We start from the raw sequence: 10879 nt of genomic DNA, 5'->3' as shown, positions 1-10879 counted from the left end.
TTAAAATTACTTTTAATCACTTTCTTTTTCTTCCTCGGCAACCACATTGGACCTGTCTGATTGATACAAAATTTTCAGGATGGGAGCAACCCCCCCTCCCTCCCCACAATGGGGAATATTTTACTGATAAATTGTGATGTCATAGGTCATGTGGTATGGTCGCTATTTTGGATTAAACGCCAAAAATTAAAACATATCCCTGAAACTGCTGATCGGAGAAATTTGAAACTTGGCACGTCTCATTGTACTCCCAATGAGGAATAATGGGTTGTAAGGATGACGTCATCGGTGAAGTGGTAGACCAACTATAAATGTTTTAATCAAAATGCTTGTTTACTATTGAGATTCAGTGTGCACGTCCAGGAGGTAATATTTTTACCAATTGAGCTTTTATCATCAACTCTTGCACGAGCCTTTATTGTGAGGTTGTGGAGAACACAAATTAATAAAATGTACAATTTAATGTTTGTTTGTTTTTAAACTTGCGTTTTCGTCCAGTTTATTTCAACTACAAGCGGACGTGGACGGGCTTTACATTTTGAGATGCTTTCGAGTTTATTTTGCTGTCATGTCAAATTAATAAATTTCCTACTGGACTCGTACTTTTGCACCCCACTCTATATACCCTGGTGTTGGCTTAATGGTTAGGGTGGCGGGCTTTGGATCCTCGGGTCCTGAGTTCAAATCCCACTCAGCAGCTGAATTAATACCAGGTGGGGTTGACTCATCCTGTCATCCTTCCGAGGTTGACAAAATGAGTGCCAGCATGCTGGTATACTGCGTCGGTCTGGCGACCCGTCCAGGATTGTGCCCAATAGCCAAGGAGACTGCTTCGGCAGCACCAATGCTCTGCCCAGAGCATGGTCCCAATATCCTCCTGTATATACTGTACCCCACTCTATCTATGTACCCCAAAATAATGTGCCATTCGGTCAAGACGATCCTTGGGAAATTATCAGGTTGTAAATAATCATTCTGAATTGTAAGTTTTGAGTAGCTTTTGCCAAATGGCATAATTGCCGATGATCAAACGCCAAAATATGCATAGCAAGAAGATGCAATGATTGCTGATGCCTTTGGCATTGCAGCGTGAGTGCTGATAACGTCAGCTTATAGATAGAGAGTCTGTCCTGTCCCTCACGCTCTCTAACTTGAACACGTATGAAGGACATTGAGACAATGGCCAGATATCAGCTATGAAGTTTGAACCTGTGGCCTCTGAAAAATGAGATAAGTACTCAAATCACCACGCCATTTTACTACTTGTGATGGCATTGTGTGTTTAAAAATCAAAAAGAAAACGACCTGTAAATGGATGTTTAGCCAATGCATGGCCATGTTCTCGACATTTTCTTTCCATTTCTATAACACAGATGAAACCTTGTTTGTGATTATACAAAGGAATAATAACCGGTATACAGTATTAAGTGTGTAAGGGGGATGGTAAAGAGTGTTGAGTTGAGTAGTGGTGAATGAAGGAGACACAGGCTTGGAGGTGAGATGAAGTGAGGAAGGAGAATGTAGGGGAGGGAGGGGGCAAGGTGGAAGATGGAAATGCTGCCATTTTGTGATCATTATGTGTACATTAACCCCAAAGCTTTCTGCTCATATTGCTTGGCATGTCCACTATCGATTTAAAATCTCTCCCCCACTCCTCCCCTGCATGCTGTAAGATGATCACCTATGTAGCATACGTTTAGTTTTTTTAATTATTGCTGTACAATCAGCTTTCCTTATGGACTGGCAAGATTGCTTAGACTCTCGAGGTACGCACACTCTCCTCTCACCTGTCTAGCCCTGGGTTTGAATCCCGACCCAGTTATAAACTGTCATCCCGGTAATTCACTGGTAGGGTGATTCATCAATGTGGTTGCTGTCCCTCGGATCGACATTAAACGGAATTAGTTGGTGGACGTTAAATATTCCACGGTATTCTTCATGAAGAGTCGGTGAGCTATCGCCGGCACCCGGAACAAATGATAAATTCCTGTCACCTCCACTCGAACATCAGGCCGAGCCAGCTGGTTTGTGAAAGACTTGGGGCCCAAAAACGATCCCAGGCTGATCCCACACTAAAACGCTGTTAAAGAAGTCCTGGTGATAGAAAACTGGTCTCCTTGATACAAGTGGATATGGCATGATTGTTCACCCTAATTAATCTAAACTGGATTTGCACAATTAAAATTTAATTCAATTTTTTTTTTCATTTTGTTGCTCCACTTTTTTCATTAAGTAGCATGGTTACAGATACAACCATTTTTTGTAATGTACGGGAATGATGATATTCATGGAGATGGAGATTCAGATGGAGACATTTAACCTTTCACACCAGAGGTTTCGGCCTAGTAAACCTTCTATTGCCATGAGAACATCATCCTTCCGTTCCATTTATGTTCTTGATGAGTGTAAGGTGATGGTTACATTGTGGCCGCTGATGATGTCATGCACACCTCTTCATGTATTGCAATCATACCATACATGAAGATTTCTTTTATTTTTTGAAGGTCCATATCATCATAATCTTTTTTTTTTTTTTTAAATGAACACCATGAATGCACATTAGTATTGGCTTGATGCATTGGGAATTCAGCAAGCCAAAGGGCTCGGAGACCACAATTTAGCCATTTGGGGATATTTTGTTCATTTTTGTTGTCATTAATCATGATAGAGAAGCTTCAGAATGCAGCCACATGATTTAACTGTATTATTCTACAAACGTTTTCAGCACCAAACAACCACATACATATTTATGTCCCTCCCACTCATTGTTCACCCTTCATAGTCTCAGTCACGATGTGTCCTTGTACTCTGTACGTAATACATGTACAAGCTCCTCTGAGCCTTGAATTGTTGAACAATGTATGCATTCTTTCCTTTTTTTTTGCATTTGGCATGCCAACAGCCTGGTGTGTTTACTTGTGGAATGTGGTGCTAACAGACACAATGATAAATTAGAGATTTCAGAGAACACCTTCCCCTGCGCAGTCTCAAGAAAAAGGACATGTGAAGGGTCTTTTAAACCCTTCTTTTGCATTTCCGAGCGCGATCTAAATTTCCTACGAGTTGTGATTTGTCTGAACCTTGATATTCCCCAGGGCTGAGAGAATGAGTGGCACATCTGATTGGTCGAGATGGCACAAAATTTTGTCCCAAGTACTGCTAACCTGGAGTTTAAAAAAATTTCCAAGGTGATTTGTGTTCGACAGTGTTCAAGTGTATAATTCAATTGAAATAAAATGATGATTTTAAAGGATGTTAAAAAAAACAAATTGTCCTGGAAGTTTACCGCCATTGACATGCTTAAACACCGCCCAATCGAACGCGTTACATTAGTTATTCGTGCCTGTTGTTTGTGTCCTTTATGACGTCACAAAACAACAGCAAGTTTCATGGTTGGAATGATTTTCAATTTCGTTTGACTGCCAGACAGGTGAAGTACAAAAAAATATATAAAAATCTTGCTACTCTTTTCCGTACAATTTTTGCCAAATTGAGAGCCAAATAGTGTTAAACGGCAAATTTGTTTTCCGATTCATTTTCAAAATATAACATTCAATTTAAATCGAACAGTTCTTGGATCATAGACCGACGTCTGCAGACGGACGGATAGACAAAGCCAATTGCTTAACCCCGCTTTGTGCTTCGCATGTTGGGTAATAAACCCCACAATTATCTCAGTTGCCATGACAATGAAAAATATCGAATGTAACTATAAGCATCGGTTGTAGCATGAAACAAATTAAATGTCACCATACTGTCCTGCCCTGCAAGTGGATGAACTTGCTGCTTGTTAATAGTCATGTTTTATTGGAATACTATAAGTATGATGCTTGTTGGTAATAAATGACGAGATGTTGGACATGTTTCATATTCATCGTCAGACGGTGACGTGCCCCCAACTGTTTCAAAACAACTGTGAAATCTCGACTTGTGCTAAACAATGAAATGTATTCCTTCCTTTCTTATCACATGCGTTGCTGAGAGCAAGTATAACCAACATGTTTACCATCCATAACTACCTCGGCATTTTGTGGACATTTTGCTTACATTTTAAAATTAAGAAATGATCTTCAGTGGCTTGGTTTCTGCCACTTGCAAGCTTGCTATTCAGTTCCCCATGTTATGGGATATTATTTTGTTTTTCCCACAGACACCCACCTTCCAGCTGTGATGGGAAAAACTGAAACTGTTGGCTTGACATACAGATGAGATGTATTTATGACAAAGAAACGTATGGACGAGCTGTGTTTACTGTTCACCTTTACTTTGTTTTTGAAGTTTGATGACAAATTAAAATGAACTTTTGAATACACGTCGCTTGGCAATCACAACGCGAGATCTTTCGGGAATGATGAATTGTGGAAATGATTTAAATAAAATTTATTTATTGAAAGTTGTGTACGAAGGACAACTTACTGTACTTTATTGTAATAAAACAAAAGATTCCGATTCTGCTTTTGATTGAAAATTAATATCATTTTAAGACATGTTAATAATACGTTTTGCGCACTGCTACTTACAGGTACAGTCACCTGCTTAAACAAAAAGCTATGATAACTTGGTACAGTGTTGCTGGCCCTCCACAAGAATAGGCTGCCGTCATAGATGGTGAATCGATGGTCATGAATCGCTCTGATGACCCAGCACGGTGCCTTGTCCTTTAAAGGATTTGGAATAACTGGTCAAAAATGCACTACAAGGTATGCAGATCTGTCTTGCAGCTGGTTGTCATGACATCGGCAGACATGCTTGGACTCTATTTTCCTCCTTGGGTGGATGCCTGGCACATGCAAAAGTCAAAAACTTAAAAAGATTTCTCCGGTTTAAGGTTTCTCTTGCAAAAGGATTTGTATGTAAAATACATTTACCAAAAACGATGAAACAGTACTTGTTATCTTGTCTGTATTTCAATAACAACTGAGATTTAAAAATAAAACCAAGAACAGCTTGATCTGTCCTTGGTGATGTCATTCCAGACACGTGTACACACACACACACACACACACACACACACACACACACACACACACACACACACACTACTTTTTATAATTTTTTTTACACACACCTTGACAACCTGTATTCATGCATTGCGACTCAATTTGTAAATTATCATTTCAAGTCTGATCTTCCTGAACCGGTCGTTTTATCTCCTTTGTTAAACATCATCAATCAAATCCTAGATTTTTCACTCTACCTGTCGGATCTCACTCTACCTGTTTGATCTTGATGAAATGGTCGTTTTTTATCTCCTTTGTTAAACATCATCAATAAAATCCTACATTTCTCACTCTCCCTGTCTGATCTTCCTGAAACGGTCGTTTTTATCTCCTTTGTTAAACATCATCAATCAAATCCTACGTTTCTCACTCTACCTGTTTGATCTCACTCTACCTGTCTGATCTTCCTGAAATGGTCATTTTTATTTCTGGGTCATTCTACCTCAGTTCACCCAAGGGTTGTAACCCGACCCCCTCAGATTTGGCTAATTTTATGCATGTATGTTACATATGATAGTCTATGTTCACATACAAAATATTAGCTAAATCGGACGAGGGGTTGACGAGATATGACCTTGAGAACTTTTGACCTTTTCGACTAATGTCGCGTTTCCACCAAAATTCAAATCCTCATATCTGAGCAACCCCTTGCCCTATCTCGATTATTTTCGTGTCGTTGGAAAGGTAATTGTCCATAGAATGCAAATCCAGCATCGGTTCGTCGATCTAGTTCAGTTATGGGTGGATTATTTGTTGACCTGACATTTGACCTTGAAGACCTCGTGACCTTGACCTGGCCTTGAATGAAAATGAAAGTTCATACTGTCTACTCTAACATATCAAAAAACTGGAGGGGTAGTATTTTTTGTTCTCGAGATATTTTCGGCCAAAGTTGCAAAGGTCGTAAAAATGCAACCAAACCAAGCTTGGTTCCGCTCCGCACGTTTCGCGAACAGAACATGCGGTATGCAGCACGTGATGCCCCGGACACGCGCCCGCGCGCACATGGCAACCCCCTTGTACTGAATTCACCTAACCCTCGCCTACATTTTAACCGTCCGCGCGACGGTCTTTCCCGAAACGCGGAACATTCCCGCGCCGAAATCCCTCCACGAAGACGCGCGTGCAAGGGCCGTTCGCAAAATGCCAAATGGGCCTCGTACGCGACATCCCGTGAACCCGGCGCGGTTCCTGAAATAACCCTACGCGGCCTCGTAGGCTCACCATTCCCGTCTCCCGTTTGGACAGGTCCGTCCATCCCCATGCATGCACTCACGCACGCCATTTTACTCGCACACGCCAGGACACTCACATTATACTCACCTTTACCACACACACCGGGACAATCACGCTGGGGAGTCGCGCTACCACAAGCACTCCCGGGGCCTCCATACCCCCCAAGCTGCGCGTGTACCCGTTCACAGCCCTCATCCTCTCCACCTCATTCATTCCACCACGTAGCGCTGCCATCTTGCACTCCATTGACCACGTTTCGTCACGCGCAACCGCCATTATGCCCTTCTGCCCTGCCTGGAGGTTCAACCCCATGCACTGCATCTCATCCCGCAGTGTTTGCATATTTGCATCCATCCTGTTGTTTGTAAATCACCCCTGATGGTTTGCGTGCTCGCATCCATTTTGTTCTGCATATCGCGCACACTCGCATCCATTTTGGCATCCATCCGCTGCATCATCAACATTAATTGTTCATTGCCCGATGGCTCTTGCGAAGCCGATCCGCCACGATCGGACGCGGACCCGCTGGGGATCAGGGGGGAAATTTGATGGAGGGCGCTCCTGCGCCGCTGCTCCCACTGCGCCCATTTCGGACTCCGAATTTGGTCGTGGGCAAAGTTCCTGTATGGGGGTGGTGTCCTAGACCATGGGTTCATCTACACTATTACCCACCTGCCTCAGCTCGTCTTGGCTAGACATGTTGCGTGCTGGAAACAATTTAAAAACGCTCACAATTTGGAGAAACGGGGGGGGGGGGGAGGTGTTTGCTCCCTACACCCCTGATCCGAATCCGTTAATTTCTCTACGGAGGCCGAGGGGCCGAATCGCACTCCTGACTACCAATTGTTGCGGGGCCTGGCGTCAGCGACGAGCACGACCGCCAGGTGGAGCAGTAGAGTCGGCTCAACCGATCGCCCGGAATTCAGATCGTACTTCTTTGGAATAGTCCGAAGAGTACGGGTCCTTTTTTTGGACCGTGAAGGGTCAATATTTCCACCACGTGGTACAGGGTTATTTGCCAAATCTTCAAAATACCTCGAGACCACTTGGCGATCTACCGAATCTTCACACCTTCGATGGCACCCGTACGGAACGAGCTGCTTGGCGTGCTTGTTCCGTGTGCGTCCCGAGCGGTTTGATCGCCGAGTTCCGTCGGTCCGATTGTCCCGTTACAACGGCCACGGTAGTGGCCTGCTAATTCCCCAGCACGCGACACGCTCAGTCAATGAAGGAAAGGACGAGGACGAGCTGGAACATTGAACAATCGGATATTTATTTACAATAGGGAAATGAGGGAATCACGTGAGGGCAGAGCGAAACCGATTATTGAGAATTGCAATTTTATACAGCACATGCACTTAAACAATTTACAACTTAAAGACAGGGCCCACAGGACACACACACACACACACACACACACACACACACACACACACACACACACACACACACACACACACACACACACACACACACACACACACACACACACACACACACACACACACACACACACACACACAATGACCAGACCAAATGGTCTTCATTGAGACCTATCTTGGACCTGTCCGCTTCGTGCGGTCTTCAAGCTGATCAGTCCGGCGAGAGGCGAGCCGAACCCAGGCACCGGCGAGCGACCCCTTTCGGTTCTTGCCAGGGGGGACGGTGGCTATCGAGTGCTTGATCGTATGGTGGAGGAGGAGGAAGAAGAAGATGACGACGACGACCAAGCCCAGCCAGACAGTCTCCCTCTGCGAGGATCCTCTGCTCCTTTATATCCTCCCCGGTGCGCTCGCTCAGGCGACATTCATTTCATCGTTTTTAGGCGTGGCTCAACCTTTTCCCCACTTAGCGCTTTGCCAAGCGAGCGCACGGAGAATGCCGGGAGAAGAGGGTTGTCGTTGTTCTTTTATTCCGAGCTGGAGTGGTCTGCACCTGTTGTTGTTCTTGTCGGTGTTGTTAAATAAACGAAAGAAAAACCCTAACTCTCAAAATAACTACGCAGTGCATTTACATTTAATCACCCATGAGACAAGGGCAAGGAAGCTATCTATAAAACACATACTTACCGAAATAACAAATCTTTTGGACCTGAATGTTGAGTGCGACAGTTTTCCAAATCCGCAACAGTATATCACACTGTACCGTAGTAATGTGTAGTATATCACACTGTACCTTAGTAATGTGTGGTATATCACACTGTACCGTAGTAATGTGTGGTATATCACACTGTACCATAGTAATGTGTGGTATATCACACTGTACCGTAGTAATGTGTAGTATATCACACTGTACCGTAGTAATGTGTAGTGTATCACACTGTACCGTAGTTTTGTGTAGTGTATCACACTGTACCGTAGTATTGTGTAGTATATCACACTGTACCGTAGTAATGTGTGGTATATCACACTGTACCGTAGTAATGTGTGGTATATCACACTGTACCGTAGTAATGTGTAGTATATCACACTGTACCGTAGTAAGGTGTAGTGTATCACACTGTACCGTAGTTTTGTGTAGTATATCACACTGTACCGTAGTAATGTGTAGTATATCACACTGTACCGTAGTAAGGTGTAGTGTATCACACTGTACCGTAGTTTTGTGTAGTATATCACACTGTACCGTAGTATTGTGCAGTATATCACACTGTACCGTAGTAATGTGCAGTATATCACACTGTACCGTAGTAATGTGTAGTATATCACACTACTGTAGTAATGTGTAGTATATCACACTGTACCGTAGTAATGTGTAGTATATCACACTGTACCGTAGTAATGTGTGGTATATCACACCGTACCGTAGTAATGCGTGGTATATCACACCGTACCGTAGTAATGCGTGGTATATCACACCGTACCGTAGTAATGCGTGGTATATCACACCGTACCGTAGTAATGCGTGGTATATCACACCGTACCGTAGTAATGCGTGGTATATCACACCGTACCGTAGTAATGCGTGGTATATCACACCGTACCGTAGTAATGCGTGGTATATCACACCGTACCGTAGTAATGCGTGGTATATCACACCGTACCGTAGTAATGCGTGGTATATCACACCGTACCGTAGTAATGCGTGGTATATCACACCGTACCGTAGTAATGCGTGGTATATCACACCGCACCGTAGTAATGCGTGGTATATCACACCGTACCGTAGTAATGCGTGGTATATCACACCGTACCGTAGTAATGCGTGGTATATCACACCGTACCGTAGTAATGCGTGGTATATCACACCGTACCGTAGTAATGCGTGGTATATCACACCGTACCGTAGTAATGCGTGGTATATCACACCGCACCGTAGTAATGCGTGGTATATCACACCGTACCGTAGTAATGCGTGGTATATCACACCGTACCGTAGTAATGCGTGGTATATCACACCGTACCGTAGTAATGCGTGGTATATCACACCGTACCGTAGTAATGCGTGGTATATCACACCGTACCGTAGTAATGCGTGGTATATCACACCGTACCGTAGTAATGCGTGGTATATCACACCGTACCGTAGTAATGCGTGGTATATCACACCGTACCGTAGTAATGCGTGGTATATCACACCGCACCGTAGTACTGCGTGGTATATCAGACCGTACCGTAGTACTGCGTGGTATATCACACCGCACCGTAGTAATGCGTGGTATATCACACCGTACCGTAGTAATGCGTGGTATATCACACCGTACCGTAGTAATGCGTCGTATATCACACCGTACCGTAGTAATGCGTCGTATATCACACCGTACCGTAGTAATGCGTCGTATATCACACCGTACCGTAGTAATGCGTCGTATATCACACCGTACCGTAGTAATGCGTCGTATATCACACCGTACCGTAGTAATGCGTCGTATATCACACCGTACCGTAGTAATGCGTCGTATATCACACCGTACCGTAGTAATGCGTGGTATATCACACCGTACCGTAGTAATGCGTCGTATATCACACCGTACCGTTGTAATGCGTCGTATATCACACCGTACCGTAGTAATGCGTCGTATATCACACCGTACCGTAGTAATGCGTCGTATATCACACCGTACCGTAGTAATGCGTCGTATATCACACCGTACCGTAGTAATGCGTCGTATATCACACCGTACCGTAGTAATGCGTCGTATATCACACCGTACCGTAGTAATGCGTCGTATATCACACCGTACCGTAGTAATGCGTCGTATATCACACCGTACCGTAGTAATGCGTCGTATATCACACCGTACCGTAGTAATGCGTCGTATATCACACCGTACCGTAGTAATGCGTCGTATATCACACCGTACCGTAGTAATGCGTCGTATATCACACCGTACCGTAGTAATGCGTCGTATATCACACCGTACCGTAGTAATGCGTCGTATATCACACCGTACCGTAGTAATGCGTCGTATATCACACCGTACCGTAGTAATGCGTCGTATATCACACTGTAACAACACACACCCGATGCCATATGAAGAGCGATCACAACTGAGAATAAGTTCCTTGGATGGGTCGTAATGGACGAGTAACGGCGAGGACAGCATGGTTAATCAGCCTTGAACTCTCTTGTTTGGACAGATTCCCATTTCCAGACAACACCTTCCTTGAGGAGAAGATGCAGAGACTCGACGGTCGTGCTTC

At 44.0% G+C, this 10879-nt stretch overlaps 1 long non-coding RNA gene across 1 annotated transcript; it reads left to right on the top strand.

Moving 5' to 3' along the window:
- The first annotated feature begins 276 nt into the window (after positions 1 to 276).
- LOC147012525 (uncharacterized) lies at positions 277 to 4449 on the top strand. Its single transcript, XR_015050985.1, has 2 exons — positions 277 to 3188; positions 4151 to 4449. It is a non-coding gene; the product is annotated as an uncharacterized LOC147012525 (long non-coding RNA).
- Positions 4450 to 10879: the final 6430 nt, after the last annotated feature.

The sequence above is a fragment of the Eptatretus burgeri genome, chromosome 14, assembly GCF_056783735.1.
Source record: "Eptatretus burgeri isolate ZD-2024b chromosome 14, Ebu_testis_v1, whole genome shotgun sequence".
NCBI lineage: Eukaryota > Metazoa > Chordata > Myxini > Myxiniformes > Myxinidae > Eptatretus > Eptatretus burgeri.
This window is presented reverse-complemented; position numbering and strand designations above follow the sequence as displayed.